The 25,696-nt window shown below is 37.5% G+C and overlaps 1 long non-coding RNA gene across 4 annotated transcripts in view; it reads left to right on the forward strand.

Moving 5' to 3' along the window:
• The window catches only part of LOC106038624 (uncharacterized), a 30,539-nt gene extending 6,694 nt beyond the window's left edge, over window positions 1–23,845 (forward strand). Inside the window, exons 2-9 of one of the 4 annotated variants that reach the window (XR_007167324.2) lie at window positions 3,088–3,188; window positions 6,203–6,252; window positions 11,492–14,043; window positions 15,028–15,118; window positions 15,318–15,409; window positions 18,833–18,935; window positions 22,338–22,483; window positions 23,712–23,845. This is a non-coding gene — a long non-coding RNA (uncharacterized lncRNA). Of the gene's footprint in view, window positions 1–3,087; window positions 3,189–6,202; window positions 6,253–11,491; window positions 14,044–15,027; window positions 15,119–15,317; window positions 15,410–18,832; window positions 18,936–19,690; window positions 21,014–22,337; window positions 22,484–23,711 lie in introns of those variants that run through there. The other 3 variants (XR_007167327.2, XR_010831069.1, XR_010831068.1) reach the window with 3 other exon arrangements.
• The last annotated feature ends 1,851 nt before the right edge of the window (window positions 23,846–25,696 follow it).

Genomic DNA, 25,696 nt, shown 5'->3' on the forward strand with positions numbered 1-25,696 from the left:
GTACACTGTATGCGTTTCAAAGTTCATACCGTCCCCACAAATCTACTGAACTCAATCATTTTTTCCTTTCTGCTCTGAAAATGTTTTATGAAGATTAGTCTTGAGTATGGCTTAAGCTACATTTTCATTACAGCAAAGGTGAGTACGTGGTTTGAGTATTTCCCCCCAACATAGTTGCAATCATGTTTTGCTAGCTGCCACGTAGCAGGCTTTGGGGAGTGCTCAAAACCACCATTGCTTCATAAGACATCAGGAGATGTTCTGTAAAATTACTGAGAAAGGAGAAAAAAAGTCAGTAAGTGTTTACAGATGGGAAAAAGTAAGATTACAAAATCAATATTTAAAATTGGGTCTAATTTTTCCCGGTACATAAACAAAAATCATTGTGAAACATGCAAAAAAAAAGGCTTTTTTGTTTATTTACTTTTGAATTTCTGAAGGTGAAATGGTCTCTTGTTTGTTTGTTTTCCCAAGGCAGTTAAATAGCCATCTGAATAATGAAAACAATCAATACTGCTCACAGGGAGTACGAACACTTTGAAAATCAGTCCTGAGATTTGCTTCAAATTGAGCAAATTGCACTGAAGCTCATTTTGATAAATGATTGTCATTTTAGGCTTGTGAAGTTTAAAGCCACTACAGCAATGAAAACCACAAAGATACCCACAGTTGCCAAAAACAGTTTAGTACTGACACAGATGTAGCTGCGTGCCCATAGCAGGGAAATGGATGTTCTCAAGAAACATGCACTGCCCGACTGTGTGTGTTTATTGAGAGGGAAATATCCAGCAGCCATCAGGCACAGACAAGATCATTTCATGGACCTTGGTCATCTCTATGGCTTAGGGCATGGTTCTAAGCTTTAGATGAGTCGATGGTAGACTTCCACAGACCCTCCTACAACCAAAGAAAGTAATTTTTTTAGAAAGCTGCCACGTTTTGCTAGAAAGTGGTGCATTTTTAAGCTTTCCAAAGAAGGAACTTTAACGAAGAACATGCAGAGAAACGCTTCTAGGCAAAAGACAAGGATATGGATAAAAATGTCTTTCATTGTTTTCTTCTCTCCAGAATCTAGCATAAAACGAGGACTGTGACTGTGATAATAAAGGCAAATGATAAATGAAAGAAGGAGCACTTCAACATAATCTAGATAACAGGAAAATTTTAAATGGACAATTTAACATGAGGGTCTGCATGGAATTATTTTTCATTAAACAATCAAAGCTTGTGGTAATGCAAATGAAATCCATTTTTAGCTGCAGGAAATTTTGACGATTTCAGAGGAATAGAAAATATGAGAATAATAATATCATGATGGTAATTCACAGTAATTATAGAAAAGCATAATTGCACAACACAAGCACTAATCAAAGCTCGGAAGAGTACTTTGGCAATCATTAGGATTTCAGAGCTATTAGCATTTACCTTTGTCATTGGGCACCACACAACAAGCATTATTAATTTCATGTCAATCTAGAGCATAATTTCCCCGATCAAATATCAGTTCATAATAACTAACCACAAAGATTAGCTTATCTGACATTGATTTTTGTGAAGTGTTTTAGAAAGAAAGCTTTACTGGGGATTGCTTTTGAAGGAGTAATGCTGTCGTTGAAGTTAACATTATTTCTCAAGGTTTATGGGCTACCCTATTTGTGTACAACTTCCATCCATTCCATTTGGACCTGCTAGCCTAAAAAAGTTTCAGAGCATTGTCCATACTTTCCCTCTTGGTATCTCAAAGGTATAAGTTTCTGATCTTCATACATCTATAAGTGTGCTAATAACCAAAGTATTATTGAATTAGGCATATATTTTGTGCTGCTGTATAACTCATGTGCACTCACTGTAACTTCTAAACTGCTGTGCAGCTAGTTCTAAATTGTTCTATATATTTCTATGCATAGAACTATGTGCTATTTTTTTGCTCTTTATTTTTTTCTACTGACCAGCTATGCTTTGGCTCTAACCGGCCCAGATTGCCTAGCATGCAGAGAACATTTCACAGTTCATGCCATACAGAGATGGAGGTGACAGAAACATCTGAGGTTACCAAAATTGCTTTTAAGAGAGAAGAATGTGGATCTGGAAAACACACTGTGCTTATGGAGAAATGATGATCAATTCATGAGAAAGAAACTGATTTTCCAGAAAAAATGCAGAGAGAAATAAAAGCACAAATAAATAGTTGAAACCAAGAATAAGTAATTTGAAATGGTCATATGGAGAAAGGACATCCTGTAATGACTAAAATCATGAAAGACATGTTTTTTTCTCAGGCAAAGAATTGAAACAGTGAAATTAATTAAAACACAAACAGCTAAAGCATAATTTATAAGCTGTTATTACTTATAGGTATTTGGGATATGAGTACTGTTCTCTTACACTCAATAGAAGAAAAGTTGTTTTTCCACAACCAGGACCCTAAGCATGAAATGCCAACACCATTCTAAGTTATTTTCATATTAATTGTGCGTCAATTTTATTAAAAGTAATTCTGTTGTCTTAGTGACATTAATAGGCTTTAAAAATTTCCACAACATATGCATATCTCTTAAAGAGAATGGTTATCTATAGGAGAAGACATGAGCCGGTAGGTAAAAATATATTTTAATTTGGAGTTCAACAAAGCAAGATACAACTTCTCACCATGCAGGTGGGGTCATTTCCCAGCATCGGAAGTAGGAAGTACTGAGTACCTCTTCCTTTTCTCAACTGACTTACAGTCACAGTGCTTTCCTCTGGCTTGTGGCAGGATTGTTTTTCTGTTAGCAACTTATTTTTTAATACACCATTCTGACACCTTGACAGTTCATGTGCTAAATCAAACTTTACAATTACTGGCAGGCAGTTATTAGATGTATTGCACTTAATTAACTTTGCACCTAATTACAAGCAGTGCTGGCCGATTACAAAGGGCATAAATATATTAGTGCCCTAGCTGTCACATCATGAACATAGCTGTTTGAACAAGTCAAGCAAAAGCAATTACCGCATTGTGTGCATGGTGAAGTGTAGCAGAGTGCAGAAAGAGGAATGAACTGTTTTACTATTTGTAGGAATTTAATTTTGCACTTTGCATTTCAGGTGACCCAGATGAGCAAAGAGTATGATAAAAGATTTCCTTTTGTCTGTATAAACACTTCAGGATTGCTTTATGTGTGTGAAGGGAAAACAAAAGTTGCATGGTAAGAGCCGACTTAGATTTTGTTAGATACCCACCCTTTGTATCTGATAAAGTATGAGGATTCCAGCATTGGGGGGGGGGGGGGGGGGGGGGAACCAACCCAACAGTCTGCAGATGATAAGTCAAACTTGTGACTCAGAATTGCACTATGCAACTGTTACTTATGCAGTAGTTGCCAAAATGAGAAGGAGGGCAGAATTCAGTCTCATCTGTAGAGGGATATGTTGTAAAGAACAAATGTTAGCACTCATCTGAAGTTCTGTGGAAATCTGTCTTGCGTTAGCACAGGAAGAAAACATCTCTGTTTGCTTGAAAAGTAAGCAAGACATTCACAGCAATTTTTTAAATTTCATAAATGGCTTTGTAAACAGAGTCTATGTGAGAGTGTTTCATTCTGTATCAAGTATCTTTTCTAACCACCACGTTCTTTTTCCCACAGGAAAATATAGTAAGTTACAGGTGATAACTAAATATTATTACATATAGCAATAGAGGGATGTTGTCTTCATTTCACAAGAAGTCAGGAGGAAAACTGATAAAAACAATCATTTGTTTCATTCCTTAAAACTTTCTTTTTTGTGTTTAACAGAAGAATAGCCCCTGAATTAGGAATGTTTTGCAACAAAACTACACAAAAATGTTTCTTTTCCTTTTCAACAAAATTTAGTCCAAGACTTCATTTATTCAGCAATGCACCAACAACCTATCTTAAGCCCAGTCGTAGGAATTTCTTGGTCAACAGTCTGTACCATTTGCTTTGTACAAGATATTTAACACTTTGTACAGAACAGTGCCCAGGTCACGTGAACAAGTTCCATCTATATTGGCCAAAAAAAGGTCACTAAAACTTGACTTTGCTTGAGGCAAATGGAAAGAAACAGTCACAATGTGGTGCTAAATTAGTGGCTGTAGGGCTTGTATTCTGTTGTTATTTACAAGCTCTGAATAAAGAGAGCTATGAGGATATATGTAAACCTTTCCCAGGCTAGAACAGCCATTCATTGTTATTCGCTCCTAAATAGGCTGCCTGTGTTGTTTCTGATAACTCGTGGAAAAAGTAGGTGGCCTTTAACAAAAGTTTTGGATGCCTTTGCAATTGTATGTACATGAAAAAGTCAATTGACTCCTTTGTGTGCAACAGCATAAAGTAGAAAGTGAGGAGATAATGTGTTTTCAAATACAACATTACATCATCGCTGAAAACATTGATGAATGCATTTAAGACCTTGGGTGGCCAGCAATTTTTACCCAGTATAAAATTAGAGGCATTACTGTAGAAAAATAAACCTGTGCAGGAAAATGTCCTAATGGAGTAATCTCAGGGAAATAAGCACTGTCATTCAAGTAGCCTGTGCAAAAGCATTTTGGCTTTTTAGCCACTCCTTACTAGAAGAGTCAGGAACTCAGCCCAAAAGATAAGTTAAATCAATCAAGAGTTCATGTAACGCTCAATGATTTCAGTTTTCAAGGGCACACTATATGCTACTAAGCTTTTCACTGATGACAAACTGCAGGGTGCAAGGAATTAACATGAAATAATGTGAATTTGACTCTTTCAACATACAAAGTGAGTTGTGTTCCACACAAAGTGTGTTGAAATGTCATTTTCTTAATTGAATGTACTGGAACCAAGAAATAATTCATGAATTATATTTAAATATAAATGTAATTCTGAAAACAATGCTCTGTGTAATTACGCAAAATCAGATAATGCAACAATGAGAAGTTATTCTAGCAGAATATCACTTATGACCGATGCCCAGCCTATCACCGAGCAGCTGGCCCCCCACCCCGGCCAGCCACCCCTATATATTGCCGCTCCAGCTCCAGCTCCCGCAGCCATTGTTTAGCATGACCCCAGATGGTATGGAATACCCCTTTGGCCAGTTTGGGTCAGCTGTCCTGGGTCCGTCCCCTCCCAGCTCCTGCTGCACCCCTAGCCTGCTCGCTGGCAGGACAGAGCGAGAAGCCGAAAAGTCCTTGGCCTGGTGTAAACACTGCTCTGCAACAATTAAAACATCAGCATGTTATCAGCGCTCTTCTCATCCTAATCCAAAACATAGCACCCTACCAGCTACTAGGAGGAAAATTAACTCTGTCCTAACTGGAACCAGGACACTCATGTGCTTGATTTTTTTTTTTCGATGGAGATGGCTACTCCTTTGTCATTACTACATGGCTGCTGCTTTTTTCTAATTGCTACTGATTAAAGTATTCAACCCCTATGGCCAGTTAATATATTTTTCTTTTGTTTTGCTTTGTTGTATTATAATCACACAGTGGGGGAAATAGGGATATATGCAGAAATATACATCTCTACTCAGTTTTGAAGCAGGATATCACAGCTTTGTGATATCTTGCTAGTGTGTGAGGGGCTGCTTCCTCCTGGACAGGTTGTGGGCTGTGGTGAGAGGCACTGCTCAACAAGGCCAGGAGCCACAGCCCTGCAGAACACAGGAATCCCACTTCTCAAGGTTTTCAGAGTCTCAGCAAGAACTTGAGGTCCCGCCTCTTACAGGTGAGATGCTACAGTCATTCAGCACACTGTTGTGCATCTGGTATCTGGTTCTTGCACAAGGCAGGAACCAGATACCAGATAGCCAGTCCCAGTGGTGATCTTCTCACTTGAAGCATGGCTGTTAATAAGTATTTAGAGTCGATCATATGTAAGCATTGAACAGTTGCCCTGTTTTATTCCTGCCCCCCACTTCTATACACAGATTGAGAATGGAAATAATATGGAAAAGGCTGGGAAGTCAACTATGGCAATTATTTTCAACATTTGTGTTGCATTTCACTGGCCACTGTGGAGTCCTCAGTTTTGCTGTATTTATCGTATTTGCTTTCATGGAACATTGACAGAAAACTGAGCTAGTTAGTAGTTCTTGTTGTTCTATAGCTGAGAGATTTTTTGGTCATGACCTCTGAAGACTTATAGCCTTAGTGCTCTCCTGAGACACCAGGACTTCTAAGATCCAAGGAAGTCATATTATGTGGCTTTTTCCCTTTTTCTAGAAGCATCTAAAAAAAACTGGAGGCTGCTGTGGTATATGAAGAATTGACAGGTATGTAAAAGCAGCCTGTCTCGATTTCCTAAGTCTGCTTTGTTCATGGAACTGCATACTTTATAGTTTGACTTTTACACTCTGTTGTAATGATTCTTTCCATCTGAGTGCATCATACTATAGAAAGCTAATTGACTTTGACTTCTTTGCTTCTGTTCCCAGTGGGATAATGCCAGTTGTAATTCTTTTATTGATTGTTTAGAGCAATTAGCAGAAAACAAATTTCTCCAAAGAACAGATAATTTGGTTTTGTTGCTCTCTACCATTAAAGCTAAACAATTTGTTATCTGAAAAAAAATAATAATAATAGGAAACACATTCCGTCTGTTTATTAGCTGAAGAGAGACAGGTTACCTCATCATTAATGTCATCGGTAATTAGCGCTCTTGTGCTGCCACCATCTGCACCAGTGGCTGGCAATCTGTCAGCAGCTTCAAATGCCAGGGCTGATTGTGTTTATCTGTGCCAAACAATGGGCAGACCGTGTGTGATCCTGAAATTTGTAAACAGTAGTTGGCTAATGTAATTTAACTAGGCAGTTTTGTTATATGTCTGACTGCTGCTCTGGGAAGGACATGAGACTTTAAACCTCCAGGGCAATTCCCAGTCATTGGGTCACCAGCACTAGGCCCAGAATGTCATTCCCAATTAATCAGGTTTCTGATGGTCACAACTGGTTTTTGTTTCCATCTGGGACGAGGTCTGGAAAGGCCTTGTGGTCAGGGTGGTGGGGCCTGCACTCACATTCCATCAGCATCACTGGCCTCCACGATCACCAGCTGATAAACCCTGACATGTCTCATGGAGGTCTCATGGAGGCCTCTTAGTTGTTCTGTAGTAGGTAGCTTCTCATTCCACCCCAGACTGGATTTTATTTTACACTGGCAGAAGCTTCTTTAAAGAACAATCAAACAAACAGAAAAGTAATGGAAAAAGAAGTAGTGCTCTAGTATTTAAGCAATAATGTTATTCTTTTACTGGCTTTTTGCTCTGCTGTTCTTGATTAAAACAACAACAACAACAAAAACCATCATGTTTGAGTTTAATTTTGTTGTTTTATTTTGAGCAGAAAAAGATCTGAAAATTCTGACTATCTAATAAAATAGCTTAGGAGCGTCAGAGGCTCTTGAGGTCATACATACAGGGATTTGAAAACTTGTGTGAGAATACATTTGTAAAGGTGGAGAGCTGATTGCCATGGTTAAATTTGCATCATAGTTACTATAAACTAACTGATTGCACATGTAAGTAGTTAGTGATTTACTTGCTTACTAATTTTTCATTGGTACCTTCCTGTTCTTTGCATTCAGTCATGTGAATAATGTGTACAAGTAAAGGTGGAAATTAAGTGCTTTCTTTGGCACATGCTTTTGAAGCCTTCCTTAAGATGTATTCAGGTATCCTAATAATGGAATATTAGGATTAGTGAGTGTGAACAGTGCTTATCGCTAATTCCTGGGCATTTTCCTCTTTGGGGCTACTGGAGAAGAAAGCTATTAAAGATGTTAAGTCCCGTTGGTATTGTAGAAAAGACGATTTCATAACTGCATAGTAATGTAAAATTTCCAAGGGACTGCTAGATGTTTGCCTTTGGTGCATGAATCCTAAGCAAGTTCAGGGAATAATCTCTTTCTGATGAGAGAAAATGCAGCTGCCACTGAAAACTTTGAATCTCAGTCTAGGTTGAGAGGAATCATGAATTTCAGGGAGCCCATTATACTGTATTGCTAAAGATATATTATTGATTATTGATATTTATTTACAAATGGTAGTTTGCATATATGACTGATCCAATGCACCTTGAATTGAAATATTTATTTGGGTTTCAATAGGTTATTAAGTAAATGTATTGCATACAGATTTTTACAGAATTTGCTGCCTTCAGGTACCACAAGAAGCAGTCCCTCATAAGGACTGTAAACTAAAGATGGAATAAATATGTCATGAAAAGGTGTTTAATATCCAATAAGAATACTCTTGTAGGCTATAAGAATCTTCTGTTTTCCCATTTAATTTTGTGTCATTTTAGTTATTTCTTTATGTGGTGTGCCCTTTTACATATTATAGAATATAATTTTGACGATATATGTATTTGTTTAACCAGAGGTAGAGGCAGATCAATAGAGAACAGTCATTTTAGCTTTCAGATTAGACGAGTAAAAAAAAGGTTTTAATAGCAGTGTAGAGATGTTCTAGACTTTAATCATAACTCCTCAGCAACTTTTTTTACATGTAAATCAGAAAACCATCAGAATAAATAAATGTAGACACTTAAATTAAATATGATGTCAATACTGTAAATCCGACATCAATTTACTGTATCACTGAGCTCTTTAAAATGATAGCATTCCTTGGCTTCATTTAGCATTATATTCATTTAGTATTTAGTATATTGGCTTCACTTAGTATTAACTAATTCCAGGTGAGTTACCTCAGACAACAAAACCCACTCTTTGTAGACATCCACCACTCAGGGCATGAGGTAACAATTCTCCAGGGATATGTGTAGGTGTGAGAACATTTTGTTATGGCATGATAACTAACATTCCTTTATTCCTCTTTAGTTTACACTCTTTTATATATCAATTTTTGTTAAATTCTGCATTTGGCTAATGTACACACGTCTTAGTACCCCATTTAATGAACATAATATGTCCACCAGGTAGTTTATGAGGCTCTCAGACATAGTGATATATATTAATATGTAATACTGCAAAGCTAATAAATTCTATTTAGCCCAAGAGGACAGAAAGTACTTTCCAGATGCAGGGCTGGAGCCTTCTGCTCGAGATCACTGAAATCGTTGGGAAGACTTATGCTGACCTCCTTAAATGTTAAAATAGGGAAGACAAAAACTCTCTGGAGATCAAACTGGGGGGTAGAGGTTATAGGTCTCCATTACCAGTACAAAACCTTCTTGGAGACAAAGGTTCAGTCACAAGTTGCCTAATAGCTCTTCTGAGGTACTTCTGTGTGACTCTCAGCATATCAATATGATTTAGCTGATTTCAGGTATCGAAACTGTTTTTACTTGAACTAAAGAGGAAAGCTTAGAGCTGCCATTATCACCACAAGGGATGGGAGTCATGAGCAGGTGGCTACAGTCATCTCAGATACTCACAAGTATCCTGCCCAGGCTGTGATGGCCAGTTATGCTACCGGCAGAATTGAAGATGATGGGAAATGAGCAGTCCCTTCGGACTTTACTCTCTGTTGTCATCTTTATATTATCAGTACTATAATGCCACTGTTAGGGAAAGATCAGGAAGACAGGGAGTTTAAATTAGAGGGGAAGCAAGATTGGGGTGGAGGGGAAGCACATGGAGAAACGTAACACTTCTGAATTTTCAGATAATTTAGTTTGTATTTCATCACCCTCCTCCTTTGCCCTGTGGATGTTTCATACAGTACAGCCAGAGTCAAGAGGAATGTAAAGCTGTAATTTTGGTGAAGTATTGTAGTGATGTGAACACACCCCCAAGAGTCTTTGAAGAGTATTTGAATTTTTCTTTAGCGAACAAAGCAGGATGGGCAATCTCCTGTCTTTGTGAATGTGAATGGACAAGCACATGCTCAGAATCATCACACTACCAGATGTTAAGAGGGATATCTGTAGACTGCAGGTTTACTTGCCAGGTTGCAGGGTATAGAACAGTTGGGAATCATTTATTTGACTAATTCTGGATGTGTTCCCTCACCATTATAAATCCTAAGCATCCTGCATTATTTCAGAACTACCAACTCCATATTTTGTAGCTTCTTTTCTTTACCCCAGCTTCTCCCCTGCTCTTCACAGCTTTTCTTTATTCTGTGTTGTTTTTGCATACATTTTCAGATTTATTGTATTAACAGTCAGGTTTTGAGATTGTTTTGAGTTGTACTGGCACTGACATTTTCAGTTGGTAAAGCTGTCCAGAGCACTTCAATATAACTCTCTTCTGGCAGTGCTGTGAGCAGTGCGTCAGCAGTGGGTATCAAATGTGAGCTACTGCAGGTCAGATTTCATGGTGCCTGCTGGTATTTATGGGGATGGAAAAATTAAAATGGATTTGCCCAGTATATTGCAGCAAATGCAAATGAATGGCTCTTGAATATGAATCCCTCATCCATCATAACTGCTGAGTGCAGAGCACAGATGGGACAAAGCCAAACCTATGTATCAGACCTAAGTGATAAAATAAGGAAAAGTGAGGGTTAGTAAGAGTGATCATTGACAGAAATCCACTGAAGTCAGTAGATGTGTATTTGCTTACTGATGCAATCCCATAGCAAGCTTATATTTCATCTTTGACCACAGAATGTGAAGCTTAACTCTCTGAAGCTTCACTTTCTTTCTCTCCTTTTTATTACAATGCATCTCATGTTGAAGAGGGAACACACCAAAGACGAAAATGTCTAGAAATAACATACTAAAATTTCTTTCAGCAGTTTTTCTGCTAAGAAAGGTTGGTCGACAGGGACATTAGATGCATCCCATTGTTTCTGTCACCAATATTGACACCTGAGCTGAGAAAATTAACATATATTTTGTATGTGTATATATATATTTACTTGTCTCCAAATGTTTGGATCATGGCAAACAAATCCATTTCGGGTATAAATCACACTTTATTAAAAGTAGTCAAACCTAAAATATGCTTCTTTGATGCTAATAAGAGCTGTTGCCAGAATAAACTTCCCTGCAGTCCTGATGGACCTGAATTAGCAACAAACAGACAGTCACTGTATTAACATCTGTGGTACAACTAAGAACTGCTTCATATTTTTGCGTATATTGTTACTTCAGATAATTAAATTTTAGATCATTACAATCACTTCTCATTGATAAAAAGGATTCTTTATTTTGGCATACATCCTCTGATATAGACTGAGTTTTGAACACCAACTTGTGGTGTACAGTTTTGCAAGTGCAGGTCTTGAAAGATTTCACAAAATTCTTTGCACAAATGTGTGTGCTTACTTTTGAATGTTTGATTTAAAGACTTCTTTTTTTTTTTGGATTTAAAGACTTTTATGGATTATTTCCTATTCTGAATCTAAGCTTTGAGAATGCTTTTTTGGGAGTTTTAATCTGATATAGGAAAAGAGGATAACTTTTTCAATCCGGATGCATAGACTACATACGCAAACAGGAACGGAAATTGCCTAGAGAGCTTTCATGCTTCAAGTACATTGTGTGATTATTTTTATATTCAGCCATGAACACATTCTGTGGTAATATTCCACTTTTATTTTACAGGATCAAATGAAGACTGAGACATTAAAAGCAGGGTGTAAAAGAAATGAAAAAATGTCAGTAAGAGCAGCTGATGAAAACCTTATTAAAAAGTTATGCATGTCAGGCTGTGTTCCTTCTGTAATGTATATGTTTGTAATAACAGCTCTGAATTCTTCAGGGACCTATAAGTAATAAAGAAAATTGGTCAAGCAAAAAAAAAGAAGTTATTGGAAACTTGAGTATTGCTGGGTCCCATAGAACACAAACTACATCTGCATAAAATAAACCTGTGCCCTGCTGATAGCTTTTATTTTGTTCCCCTTGTATATATAATTTTGTTTGCTCAAGTTGACCTTACTTCAATAAATGTTTTATGATTTTACGGGGAGAATGATGTCCCCAGTTTCTGTAAGTAGTTTATAACAAATGTAAAACTGGACAGGACAGGCAGTGTCACCAAGGAGAAGGTTACCCTCTCACCTACAATGGAATTTCTGGTGTTAATATATTTGTCCCATTTGAGGAATAGGATAACTAAGGTAAAGAAGGCAGAATGGTCCAAGCATTGCAAATATTCCTGGGAGCAAGCCACAATGTGGAATCAAATTAGAAGACTCCACCACAAATAGTCAGGCTCATAAAAAAAAAAAGGAAAAAAAAAAAAAAAAGGGAAACCAATGATGAATTGCAGTGAAGGGGAAACTAGTTACTTGCCTAGAAAGACAGAAACTGAAAGAGTCAGGAATAGAGTCCAAAGTTAGAAAGGAAACAAAACCTATGGACTTTGAGCAAAAGTTGCACAAAAGCTGTCCCCTTTAATATGCCCGATTACCTAAAATTATGTTTGAAACTCTTAGATTAACATGAATTTCCTTCTGTAAACAGAAGGAAAAACCTTTGTGCTCAGCAAAGCTTTGAGATGGGACAAGCAAGTCTTACCAAGAAAGACTTCGGCTCTTTCCTGGTTTCTTTCTTGGTTCTGCTCTGTCAGAAAAAGGTTGTTGATCTTAGTGGGCTGTCTTGAGTAAACCTCATGATAGCAAACTGTTAGAAATTATGAAGCTAGAGAAGTGAAAGAACGTGAAAAGTTCAATATTTCCTTGTCTTTGAGAATATGGAATGGAAGGAAGGAAGGAAGGAAGGAAGGAAGGAAGGAAGAGGTGATTAAGATTACAAAGATGATGGCTTGTTGGAGGAAGTAGCATTCATTCCCCTAGATTGCCATGGTGAATGCAATGCCTATCAGATGCTTGTAAATGTGGTCTTGAACTGCTGTACTGGACTTCAGCCATAGACTTGAAGCAAACACAGTTTTGAAAATGTGGTGCTATGGGATCTGTCTGCACAGAACTCACTCTGCAATAAGTAGTCATTATGGGACATACTCTGGGGGAAGAGCATGACTTATGTATGCAATAATCTTTCCTCTTCTGTCCTATGGATAAATCTTCAGACTGGCCAGCCAGCTCAGAATCAACGAAGGTGCTGGGTTGCTGCTGGAGAGATGATTTTATACATGTGTATTCAAAGTTCATTTCAGTCCTGCCATCATCAAGACCAGCTGTTTGTTTCTTAACCCATAAAAGTAATTGTCTAATATTAGACCTCAGAATTAATACATATAACCCTTTTAAAACATAAACAGGTTTTACAGAAAATGATACATTAGCAAATCAGGATGATTTTTAATTTAGTGCATTTCTTATATTAACTATAAGCTTGAAATGGATAACATTCAAATTCAACTATTAGCTTCCTATGCATCACTACATTTGGAACAGGCTGGGGAGGTGAATTAAATTTTAAGTTGATCATGGAAGAAGTGAGAAAGGGCTGTTCTTATATGGAACTCATCTCACCTCCCATTAGCCATCTGAAGGTGGCTAACACAGGCAAATTAACCAGGATCATCTTATGGTTACTTGAGAGAGCAGGATGGCTCTATTCCATTTATCTTATGGTGTCAAAATCCTCCTTGCTCCTCACAGTATGAGCTGGAGCTCAAGTCTTTATACAGACTGTATAGTTCACTGTGACTTCCCAGGAAAGGCCAGAACTGCTTGTATGAGAGCTTTTCCTCAGGTTTGTTCAAGTATCAGGTCAAAAACTACAGACTGTTTGGCCTCAGGCTGAACAGCAACATTTATACAACTGGTGCCAACTTCATGGTACTATTTGTTTTCTCTTTTATATAAAGACAAATGTCAAATGAACAATTCTATTCTTTACCGTGACTTGAGCAATAGTCTGTGTAGTTTAAATTAAAGTTGAAGTGCCTTCTCCTGTTTTTTAATTATTAGGTTGACAGATGACAAAGGATAAATGTTAAAGTTGGTAAATACTGTGCAGGGGAAAAAGTAGCCACATTCCTGATAACTTCACAGTTGACTTTCAGAGTATACAACCACTTAAGTGACTGTGAATATTGCCAGCTGCATCTCCAAACAACTGAGCTGCTTTATTTTCAGTTGTAGCTGTGGAAAAATGTGCAAACTTATTTCCATTTGATCATGTCCTTGAAAAAAGTCTCCCAGGAAACACCAAAGACCATTACCATTGAAAGCAGAAACACGGTAAGTTGCTCCAACTGAAAACATATTGGTTTAAATATTCTGTATGCTGGCATCATTATTTGAACACAGGTTTTATTGCACAATGGCTGATAGCAATGATTCAATGATACATCTTCCTGCTAACCTTGTCACTCTTCTAGACAGCAATACTTTAAATGGGCACAGTATGTCACATTTTATGGCTAGGAGAATGCCCAAGACACTAAGTCAATCTCTTTCAATTTGGCGTCTCACATCAGTGAACTAAGTACTGATTTAGCTGCTGCCACAGACTCCATTGCACACATCATCTGAAGATATGATGTACTAGAGATCATGCTGGGGTGGTACATCAAAATGATGGGAACTGTTTCTTTTCAGTAGAGTGGGCACAATGGACAAGTAGAGCACACCTCACACAATAACATTAATTGGTTTGTCCGTAAAGGACAAGAATAAATAAGAGCCATTAAGTTTCATCTGTGTGTGGTATCAGGGTGCATGCCACGGTTCTGAACTGTGAAAATTAAGTCTTTTTTAATTTATTTATTCTACTTCTCCAAGGGGTAATCTGCTCTAGCATCACACTAACTACTTTAAATCTTGCACAAAACCCTATAATATATCAAAGATTAGGATCACAGCTGGCTTGCAGCCAGTGAGGCAAGAAATTCAGATTAAAGAGCATACAACATAGAGGTTTAGTCTGCATTCCCTTAACAACTGTATAGTATGCAGAAACATGCGAACGGTTGAGTTCAAAGGGCTGTTAACCTTATTATTGAGTACTAATACTATGATAAAGAAGTAATGCCACAAAAATTCAGAGTAAAATGGTACATTACTTTCTCCTGTTAGTGGAGTTTTAACCCGTTAAGCACAAAGGTGCTGGGAAGTGGGACTGGAGAACAGTTTAAATGGATAGCAGTCCAGGTACTGCAAAAGGTAAAACACACTTCAAAATACTATTTTTCACTATCTTTTTTTTTTTTTTTTTTTTTTTAGACAAACTGAGCATGAGTAACCTGAACCGCTTTCTTACAACCCATCACGAGGCTGTTGAACATAGAGTTTAATGTTTTCCACTGGACTAGTGGTAGGTGGTTGACTGGGCTTTCACATACCTGAACCACAGTTTTGGAATGAATACCTGAGTGCCTACTCTGGTATTAGCCTGTTTTGTATCTATAGCCCCTGTCAAATGTATCTCTTAATGTTTAATTCATTTTTAGTGTTTGTTGTTTTTTTGTTTGTTTTTCTGGAAACCATTTCAATCTGTGTTTCCTTTCACCCAGGATGGGAGAGGTTCCAAAATCTGTACCAAAAAAAGAAGAAACAAGAACCAAATTCAGTTGAAACGTAAGAGATGCAGTTTCACTGAAGTTAGGTATGAAACTTACTTTCCCATTTATTTAGCCAATATATACCAGCTAAGGCTTAGCACAAAAGCATGCATAGCTGGATGATTGGGCAAAATTACCCATCCATGTTATCTATTCTCAGACCTAAAGTCCTATGAAAAACTATGCCTAATTTATGGCTGTTTCTTCTCCCCTTCTACTACTAATATTTCCACATAGTACTCTGTTTCTATTTCCATACCCAAATTCCTGCCTGTTTTCTACTGTCTTGATGTTATATTTCTCCTGTACTAGTTTATTCTATTTCCTTCTCTCCTGCCGTTTCCTTCTACCACACTTTCAGCAGACATTTCAGCCAGAGTGTTGAATGTTGTTTGTGTGTCTGGGGAGCAGAGGATGAAGAGCCTTAATTTAGTGGTGTCATATCTGAGATGTGCCAAGGCAGTCTGGGAAAATTAGTGATCTTAAGGTAAAATATGTAGTGGCACAAACACCAGAACTTTGATGCTCTCTTCACCATCTCTGCATAATATCTACAATGTGTGCTGGTGTTTGGCTTACAATATTTTTGAAAGTTAAATCTTTGATTTTCATTTCCAAAAATTGTAAGGACTGGCAACATATTTAACATTTAAGATTTAAAAGTGGCCTCAAATGAATAAATGTGCTTTGACATATTTCTTTGTTCTTTTAAAGTAAATGAAACAATTAGTCCAAATGAAGCACTTCATCACTGGAACCCAGAGGAATTTCTTGGCTGCTGACAAATCATGAATAATAATAAAAGAAGAGAGTGCAGAAAGGAAGGAGGGGTCATTAGAGTAGATAATCTATGGGTGACGAACAAAAGCCAATTTCAAGGACTCTTGAACTTCTGCTGAAACGTTCAGTTTCTGTTTCAAAGTGTTCAGTAAGCCAAAAGTGTTCCAGTGGATTGTACGAGCTTCTGCAAAGTGCTTCATGCACTTATTTTATTTCTGTCTTAAATAACCAATTATCCTCCAGTTTTGTGTAAAACACTCAGTGCAGATCCTTATTTTCTGTTAGTAGAAAGCATTCTCACTTGTAAATGTAATTTGAATCAGATAAGGGCAAGCTGAGCTTTCTTTCTACTTTTCTGCTTTCTCACAAATCATGTTTTTCTTGTTTTGCAGTCCTCCTGACCATCTCCATCAAATTTTTCAGTTTGGTAACCTTTCTATCCTGCCTGACTGCAAATGTTTAGGGCTCTGTCATTGTTGCTGTAGGTCAAGCACACTTTATCTGTAGTTTTTCACTGAATAGAGCCTTCATTCTTGGGGGTAGTGATGAGGCACTACAATAACATACAAACCATATATGTGTGTGTGTGTGTATTTTTATCATGATATCAGTATTGACATCATGTTCAAGACTTCAACAGGGGTGCACAAGAAAGTGTCATGGCTTGAGCAGGAGAAAGGAAGAAAGAGTGCGCACCATTCAGCAGTACTTTTGTTTGTCCTTATCTTATGAGTTGCTTTTGGTTTGCACAGATCAGGAAGAGTCTCAGCACAATGTTAACACTTGTCACTGATTTGTATTTAGGGGATGCTTGTGTGGGTGGGTAGCACAATGTACCAATTTGTAGACTCTGACTCTGCAACTGAAATGCCCAAATGGTTGCAAACCTACTAATAGAAATAGGTCAGACTATGTCAGGAAGTTCCAGTATTTCAAAGTTACAAGCATATCATTTTACTGTAGAGTTTCCTAAGGCTTTTTCTTTGCCTATTCCAAAATTATATGCCATAGTAATTCTGCATTAAGTTTCCTTTAGATCTGCTATTCCAGTCACCCATCAGAAGCTGCAGGCCAAAAACGCTACTTTTGTAACCATTGACTTCAGTATTTTGCAGAAGGAAAGAATCTAGTCCATTTTAACTAACTATAATATAGTGTTTGCAACTTCCCAGGTGTATAATCCTCATAGCCTTTTTCATAGAGCAAAGGAGATTAATTTTAGAAACAGTAGATTTTACAGATCCCAGGACATTTGCCCTAACTCTTATTTTGCTTTGAGTAAGTAGGATCTTTGGCTAACTTTTACTCGTGAGGAATTATATCACAGACATATTAACAGCTATACCCCAGTTGAAGTGTGTACCAATGGGAAGTATCTTCAAGCCCAATAAGCTTGCTATTATTTCCTGCCTGTGGTAAATGATACAAAAAAAAAAAAAAAAAAAAAGATAATAAAAAGGTTGAGGTCAAACTGCAGCTGCATTCTCATTGAGAATTCAGATAGAAAATGCAATCTAATTATCCTTACAAAAATAACACCTAGAAAAGATATTTGAACAATACTGGCTATGAAAGAAAATTAAAAACAAACAAACAAAACAATCTCAGTAGCTTTAATAATATCTTATGTTTGCCTTTCCTTTTGATGAGCAGAAAGCAGGATGTTTTGTCAGAACCCGAGTCCCATTCTGGGAAGTCCATAAATCCATTTTTAATTTTATGCCGATGATCAAGTCTCATTTCTGGCACAGCCACATGAAGATTATTTTCCTGATGAGTGGGTGGAGACCTTGGATCTCAATGCCTGCAAAGAGCCATGAGGTATAATGTGTTCCCAGGGGTAGGGAAAGACTGTTGATTCTTGCCTTGTGGCTTTTAGTAGCCAGTCAGTTCTAGGGAGATGTAACTGGAGCCCATTTCAGTTAAGTCTCCCTGGATGTCCTCATTAGGAGTCCTCCAGAATTCAATAAGCTAAGTTCTTCTTGTTTTTAAGATAGTTTAGCTAGTGAGAGCTCAAGAAATCCTTGGCATTGTAAGTAACCAGGTGGTCTCATAATTAATTATAATTGAGTTGATCAGTATTTTTGAACAAAATTTTATGAACTGACAATAGACTTCCTTGTAAAGTATGACACCCCCCTCCTCTAATGCAATTGATTTTAAAAAGGTAAGGATATTCCTGCAATTCGTAAAGTTAAAAAAAAAAAAAGATGTTTGCAGTTATTATATGTATTTTTTTCCTTTGTTCACAGTTTTCTCCTCTATAGACATCTAGCTAATTCTGAAAATTTATTTCCCCTGAGCAAAAATGGGAAAGCGATAAAACAGACAAAAAAAAAAAAGTAGAAAGAAATGAAAATCTGTAAATGAAAGATTTCTTTTTAAATGCTAAAGCAAAAAGGCGAGAGACTTCAAAATAGGAAAAGAAAACCCCAAATCCAGTGAAGAACAACCAGGAGAAATAGTGTGGAAATTGTTAATGAAATTGCTTTCCAACTTTTCTACCATTTTGTCTCAGCAAACAGCAATACCAAATCGTCAACGTGGTTCTAAGATGATTATTTTAGTGTCTTTTTGACAATCCCATTTCAGCAATATGGAAGAGAGATCGCAATTTGTATTTAATTGTTAGATATGTATATTTTCCAATAAATAGAGAATCAACTATGTACTTTATTGTTTTTCAGCTTTCTCAGCAGGAAAGATTGGCCTCTACGTTGGAAGATGTCTGTAGTGTATGCATTTCAGAGCATTCCCACTTTCTTTGTATAAGCTCAGTGAAATAGATCAGTAAGTAACATGATTTTCACATAGAAGTCAAATTATATGTCTTCAGAAATAATTAAATATGTGAATTCATGGTTCAGTTTAAATAAACCTATGACAGTTACTAATCCAGAGTTAATAGAAGATTAACTCAACATTTATTAACATTTATATGCTAACAGATGACAATATTTCACATATGAACTAGGTATAGTTCAGCTCATGATTAAATGTTTGCCTGCTCTAATGTTTTAGCAGTAGAATGAAGAGTAGTTTTATGTTGAGCCAAATTAGAGTAGAAAAAGTGCACTGTGTTAAAAACAGTCTTGTTCAAACCTTCCTGTGTGGGAACACATAATTGAATGCAAGAGCCATCCTACTACCTTCTCAGTATCAGCAAAGATAAATGAAGTCAAATTATTTCATACAGTGCAGAATACTTTCCACCGCGTCTCTGGTATTATTAAAATTTAAAAGCCCCTTAGGACAATTTTAAGCCTGCCTATGTGCCATGAAAGAAATGCCTTAACAATATATGTATATACTTAGTTTCTATATGGTTAGATCCAATTAAATCAAATTAGCCTCTTTGCATTAATTAAAAAGAGAAGACCAGTTCAATTATTTGAGTGCTCAATCAGAATGACTGCCCTGAAATGGTAATTAAGATCAGAGCCTTTTGTTTTTCATGACGTCCTCTAAGTTATATACACTGTATCAGGTGTAGGAGTCCTACCTTAATTTGTGGCATTTTTCCTCCATCTCCACTGTTCATGCAGATTCACTACATCTGTAATGTTCCTCACAAGAACAGAAGGAAAGGAACAGTGCATAACAAGAAGGCAAAAAATAAAAAATAAAATTAATGCCCTGTACAGCATGATCTTCTTGTCATTACTTACATGGTTATAATTATGAAAAAAATTGTTGGGCTCTTCAGATACTAATCTGTTTAAACCTCTTGAAAAGTGCATGCTTCTATCAGCATTAATTACTTCCAGTGGGACTAAGCATTAGTAAAGGTAAGTCTTCACATCATCAGGGACTAATTATGACAAGTGCAAAGGAAAGAGAAGCAGAATGAAAATTATTATTGTTAATCCTGCCTTAATCATGCTATTTATTGTGTTCTGAGCATAACAACACACTTCTCTGTTCCTTGCTTTTAATATTACCTGTTAGTGTGGTAAAAATTTTCTAACTTAGAGGACTTTTTTCCTTTATCCATCCTTATTTTTTGTGTATACATAAATGCTACCAAATACGTTTGGTTTTGATGCTGCTTTCAGTGAAAAGCCACAGCTGTGAAGATCAGCTATGTAAAAAACAGTTTGCTCTCCTATTCAAGGAACATAGCCACTGCTAATTAGCCAGAGGTTGATTTTTCCATAGTGAGTTTACCTTGACAGAAACAGTCATACTGCATAGCGGCTATGCAGTAGTCAAGTAGAAATTACTGAAACGGTAAACTGTAAAACTTGGAAGTTTAATTTCTGTTTTTTCATGTTTGGTTTAGAAGAAACAATCTGACTCCCTTCTCCTAAAAAAAAAAAAAAAGCAATAAGAACTGTATTTTAAATTCAAGAAAAAATAATCCATTCTCAAAAGGTAATAAGGACTGTATTTTAAATTCAAGAAAAAAAATCCATTCTCTCATGCTAAGGGATTTCAAAAAACAATGTTATTTAGAAGGCATTTTTGTATCTTCTTATTGCTGTTAATATTGTGATTACTAATACTCTTAGTATTTAAAATATTAAAGAAATATGTACACTATGTACACAAGGTAGACTCTCCTATTTAGTGTCTTTTTGCATGCTAAGGAGTAGTTTCTGAGTATTTATTTCCTCAGAAAACTGTGGATTTGTAGTTTTGTCTTGAGCATCCCTCCCAGTGTGCTTTTACGTTAGATTGTGTCAAAAACTTTGTTATGCAATGTAAATTTGCCTCTTCACCAGGCCAGTTGTGAATGAGGGAAAGTAATCAGGTTATCTTTTGGTCTTGATAAATCTTTGTTTTTCAGCTCACACTGCTGTAGGTGCCTATAAATTGATTGTAATAATTTTTCCAGATGGTCAAATTAGGTTGTCTATACTATACTTTCCTGAGCTGTCTTCTCTCCTGCCTTCTTTTTAAATAATGTTTGATCTACTTTAGTTTTCTGTATCTTCACTGAGTGACCATGTGAAGAAAAGACTCTAGGCAGGACCAACAAGGGAAAAGTCTGAGCTCTGAGTCAGAATAGGGAAATAGGAAACACTGCCAAAAAGAATAAGAAAAAGAGCATGTTTTTAGTGAGGGACATCAGCGATTATTCTTTTATGGGAATCCTTTTTGTAATCAAGTGAAAAGCTTGTAATGTTCACATACCCATCTCTATAGGAATTCCTTGAATATTTTGTTTAGTGTGCAGAGGCATAGCTTCAGCTGGCCAATGGTAAGAGATCATCCTTGGTTTATTTTTCGCTGGGGACTTCCATGCCACACAGGCTTTTAGTTTGACCTTTACATTTTCTTCAGAGGACAAGAAGTTGAAGCCTGCAGGATAACCAGAAATACCCAACATGGCACAGCTGCTCTGGAGAAAACCTAAACCTCAGTTGAGCACAAGAAGTAGTAAACATCTGGGGATCATTTAAAACTGTAGCTGCTCACTCACTATGGAAGACATGAAAGAAGCAGTTAATGTTTCTTTTCTGGGTAGGGGATTGATCTTTATCACCACTTTCCCTAAACTGTATTAATAACAATCACCAGGGACAGGAGAAGTACGCATATTTTAAAAGGCAGCAATAGTTGCCCCAGGTCACAGAAGTGGAGGAGGAATTTGAACCTGAGTTTTACTCATTTTCTATCGAGAAGCAGGAAACTCTTTTGTTGGAAATAAGTTTTGTGTGAAATTTGACTGAAACTTCTAAGGATATGTACAAATAAATCAAGTTAACAACAACAAAAGGAAGGAAAAAAAGCCTTCCTGTAAGACCTCCAAAATAATTCTTTTTCAACTGTACCAAAAAGAACTGTAAATCAGACTTTTTTGTTTCACCAGAACTTTTAATTTTTGATTTAAAATGTAAACATATGAGAAGGTTGTTCTTGCTTCCTTAGAACATTTGGGCTGGTATTTTATTATATGAGGTTACTGAGGCTGTTTCTAAAGTGTGGAGCCAACAATCTCTATAACACCCTGTCCTCCAGCCACCCAACAAGCACAGCTTTGTTGGTGTGTAAACAAAATGGAAGAGGGAAGGAAAAGGGGTGGAAAGGGGATGGTCTTCTGCAAACAGACCTGGTGAGGTCACTTGAGTCTGATTTTAAATCTCACTGTGGGAGTGCTTTCTTGTACATCCTCAAAACCATCTGAAATGGGACTTTGGAGTCCTCACTCATGTCTGCTCTGAGTGATTCTAAATCTTGCTCTCTCAGTTCCCACTGACCAAAACAAGTTGAAAGGAATGGCAACCAGTTTCCTCAGAGCTGTCCCCTCGTTTGAAGTCCTGCCAGTACCATGGAGCAAGCAAGCTCAGGAGTTGGCCCATCGTCTGCTCAGCAGTATCTTCCTTTTCTAAGAGGTAAGGGTTTCTAGATCATCAGTACCTCTCAGATGCTCGTGATGAGGGTGGATCAGCACAGGAAGGGGCTTCCCAGCCAGGCTTTAGAATTTCATCCCCTGGAGATCCTCAAAACTCAACAGGATGGTCTCTGAACAACCTGACGCAACTCTGAAGTTGAGCAAGGGTTTGAACTAGATGATATATAGCAGTTCATTGCAACTTAAATTATTCTATGATTCTACTTATAAGTACTTATAAGTACGAGAAACTGTACTCTGATCAGAGGTCAGAAGTAATGCTGAATCCTGCTGACTGCAGAGGCCAGCTAAATGTCCACCTGTCTAATAAATGAGCTGGTTTTCTTGGTTGAAGTCTTTTGAAGACCATGTGCAACTACCAGGCATCCATGAGCTCAGAAGCCACTTATGACCACTAATGCCTGGCAGCTACCTGCTGTCCCAGATGTGAAGCACCAAGGATGGCAAGGTCTAGTGCCCTTCCTGAGCTCAAAGGGCAGTGGAATCTGAGAACCGTCTTTAAGAGCTCTTGTCTTAGGGAAAACCAGCTGCTATTCATTCCCAGCTGCTCCTGTGTGTCTTCCCTCCTCTTCAGCTCCTGGAAGATGTGCGGTGTTGCTCCCTCTTTCTTCCTTCCTTTTCTTTTCACTTTCGTAAGGTAAAATGGAGCCTTCTTAGTTCTTTCAATACAGACTCACAAGGCCCAAGGGAAAAAAGTGTGGGAATCTTACTTTTTCTATGTATGTAAATGAAAATTTGAGTTTATGCCATTAAATTCTTACTGAGGAAACCGTGAAGTGCTGCTTTTGCTGATGTAGTGAAACAATGCAAGTACTAGTCTAAATTTTTAAAGGCACCTCTATCTGGATCATGAGCTAATGAATGGAGTGAATTTGCCATCTCAACAATCTAAGATACCCCATGGGTCTTTACGTACCATGGGGAATGTTGTCTTAGAAAACTTTTCTTAACTTTGAGAGTGTAGTAAAACACTGATATCAAAAACAATGAAAGATATTAACAGTGTAGGGGATTTTCTAAACTCTTCTTGACTATTTTAAAGGAACCATTTCTGCACAGCTATGGCAGGGTAAATTTCCAAAGCAGCATACTTTAGTCTTGGCTGCTACTACAGAAATTAATGGATGTCACTTGGTTGAGCCCCCTGGTGGTGCTTTGAAAGGGTACACTTCTGTGTATAATTAATGAGTTTGTTTCCTTGTTTGCAGATTTTTGAGGAGTGTAACTACAAAAGCATTCCTCCCCATAACACACAAGCAAGGCTCACATATCATAGTTCATTCCTTCCAAATGGGGTATTTCTTTGCTGCACCTGGAAAGAATGCCAGAATCCCAGCTGATAAAAGTTGGATTTCACTGAAGTCAGAGGGGAACCTGAAATCACCAAAGGTTGAAGCGACATATAAACCTAACAGCATGAATGAAGGAAAGGTTCTTATCTGTCACGGACTAATTGGCTGGGGCCTACTGTTACACATATCAGATCTCTCCCTGCTGTTCAGAGAATCTTGACTAAAATAAATCTGTGCCAGAAGTAATTTATTCTTCTATGTGTATATCTGTACATAGATTACAATATGGCCCGCTCCCTACACACCCCTTCCATTTGCAAGCATCACCACTGATTAAAAAGGGGATGCACACATCTACACTAAAATAAACAGAGTTTGTAAAGTTAGACACCACGCTTATTCATCTTTATTTGGTCACATGTCCGTAAGGGTTTTGTTAAGTGCTCTATTATTTTGAAAGGCAGTTTAATGACTGCACACTGTAAAAGTTGAAGCAATTATATGTAATGCATAATGAGCAATATGACTTCCAAATGTTCACATGTAATGCATGTCAGATTTCAGTTGAAAAACCAAACCAAACAAACCCCTCAAGGTTGCAGTCTGCTCTTTAGAAGATCCACATGTTGTAGCCTCAAAACCTCAAAATATCAGCTGGTTTCTGTGTGTGATCAGAGCAGTGGAATCTATGCTGCATTCTGCCCTTCATTTTCTTGAATCTGGATGGAGTAATGATCATATGTGTACCTCTGCCAAAGGCAGTCAGTGTTTGATCCACATATAAATCTGTGAATTGATCTATACTTTTTTTCTCATGGCATCTCTCTTTCTGGCATTATTTTTGTTCAGGATATAACAAAGGCAGAAACACAAATAAGGAATGACCATTTCTAAAATTCATCTGTGGTTGCTCTTATATTACTGCTGGTAAAATGAAAACATCTAGAGACACCAAATGAGATCAAGGACCATTGCACTCATATTGGCAGAGGTAGCCTTTTGCAATTTTAAATCTAAACATTTTGGACAGATAAAGCAGCTTTAAGCCTTCCTAGAAAAAAGAATAGAAGTGATTGGCAATGGTTGCCAAGATCACCTTGCCTTTGTCCTCTTCAGGAGGCCAGTTACTCTCTTTCCAGCCCTTCAGCACAAATTTCCATCTTCCGCACATCTTTTCTATCCCACATTCTGCGTACCTGCTTTTTCTGTTCTTATCCACCTCTGGTGCCTTCTTCACAGAGTGTTAATTTTTTTTTTCATTATTGGAATTATAGATTGCATTTACCATGGTATACTGAGATTGAGCTATGGAGAAGCTGCTTACCTATCCCTTCTGGCTAACTTCTCCAGAGGCAGTGGCACACAGGAAGGAGGTAGGGCTAAAGGCAAGGACAGCAGCTGCCTCAAATATCCAACTCTGTTGGTGTGTTTGAGTTGGCACTCTGAAATGAAACACCAGTTCAGTCAAAGCAAAACTCCAAAGATCATTGAGTAGAAAAAGGATAGTGAGAAAGCATAGCCGGACCACTCAGATGCCTCAGAGTGGACTTCTCCGAAATCCTTTGCCTGGTTATATGGAAAATATAGATTCATGCACTGAAGTTTTGAACACCTTATTGAAATCTGTTGATCATGATTTTGCTAAGGGTTGCAGTAATCCTTGAAAAGCACATATGAAGGGTTTTTGTCATTGTTTGTTTGTCCTATCTCTTTGGGGGGGGGGGGGGGGGGGGGGGGAAGGACAGGGAGGTGAGGAGGGTGAGGGGGTTGTACCAATGGAAACGTACACTTCTCTTCTGCAGCTAATCAGCTTCCTGGGAACTTTGCAACTATTCTGTTTAGTATCATAGAATCACAGAATACCCTGAGTTGGAAGGGACCCTCAGGGATCATCAAGTCCA

The sequence above is a fragment of the Anser cygnoides genome, chromosome 4 (genome assembly GCF_040182565.1).
Source record: "Anser cygnoides isolate HZ-2024a breed goose chromosome 4, Taihu_goose_T2T_genome, whole genome shotgun sequence".
Classification (NCBI taxonomy): Eukaryota; Metazoa; Chordata; class Aves; order Anseriformes; family Anatidae; genus Anser; species Anser cygnoides.